Source organism: Octopus bimaculoides, chromosome 6 (genome assembly GCF_001194135.2).
Source record: "Octopus bimaculoides isolate UCB-OBI-ISO-001 chromosome 6, ASM119413v2, whole genome shotgun sequence".
NCBI lineage: Eukaryota > Metazoa > Mollusca > Cephalopoda > Octopoda > Octopodidae > Octopus > Octopus bimaculoides.
Window position 1 is genome coordinate 24,066,579 of NC_068986.1, and position 1,505 is coordinate 24,068,083.

The following is a 1,505-nucleotide window of genomic DNA, read 5'->3' on the forward strand; positions in this document are numbered from 1 at the left end:
ATATATATATATATATATAATTTCATATTATATTGATTTGAATATCTTTGAATAAACTGATACCTACGTGCCAATATCTCCCTTTTCTTATTTGTCTCATTCACAGAGATGACCTCTCATATGAGTTATTTGCCCATTGGATCGGGAAAGACACTATCTCAACCAGAAGTCTGTTTTATTATGCAAAATTTAATTTCCTTGGTGAGAAATATTTACGGATATATCCTATAATTTATTAAATATTTGCTTATACCATATTCGTATGATAAATATTTATTATACGAATATGATACAAACACTACAGTTTGAATTAATTTTAATTCAAACACAGATTTGCGTTTATTATTTTCGTACTGTGTATCAGCCTTCATCACAATATTTGCGATGAGAGCCATTCAATACATAAATCTAATTGTTTTGATATATATAAATATATAAACAGAAGTTTGATAGTAAATTTATCTGAACTATCTTGATATGTTTCCAGTAACAAAACGTCATATTATTTGACATTATATAAACAAGAAATTAGACATACACCACACGTATGTACTCACTCACAAATACTATATATGTGTGTGTTTATGTGTATGTATATGTGTGTGTGTATTTGTTAGGTATGTATATATATTTTGTGTGTGCCACTACATTCAGGACTAGGGTTAAACATTAAAATGAACGTCTCGTAATTACGTAAGCAAACTGATATATCTGAACGCAGCTGAACTGAAAGCAGATACAAACTATATCATTCTTTCAAATACAAGCAGATCTCAGAAAATTAGGCAAATTCACCAGCCTACTCTTAATAACTCTGGGGAACAGTTTTGAAGATAATTTCCATTGAGTTCGAGGCTTCACTTTATTTAGACTAACATTAGAATGCTGATTTCTAAACTGCCTTCAGTGGTCCTCTATCATTTCAAGTTTGTTGATTTTTTGTGCAACTTTCTTTCTGAACAAACATTTATGTTTAGTCAAAATCAAATGTTAGATCAAACTAAACAAAACTTGCATTCCGTGGTGTAATTAGCTAGCTTTCTTTTTCATTTATGTTTTAGTTCTCGATCATTTCCAAACTATGGGCGTCTGTATTTGAAATACCCTTTATATTAGATGAATCTGCCGTTATAATAAAAATTCAGCAAAAATCGATCGGATAGTATTACATCTACATCGTGCCCTCAGTACTTCTTCTTTCCAGGGCAATATCTAAAGCAGATAATTCAGACACTAGACAGCATCAACGTGTTACCGCAATGCACACCGAAAAAGATTTCACACTTTGTGACAATGCAATCTGCGCAAAAATGAAATCAGAAGAAATAAACTAAGAAACTAGTGAGGAGGTCAGAAACCTATTTTAACGGGTGATCCATCAAAGTCATATTTTTAACTGATCTTTCATCCATTAATCAGACATTCTTTATAAGAACTATTTTCTTTCTCACCTTGGGATTGAGAACAAACGGCAGAGATACATGAGTCACGAAAGGGCTGTATAT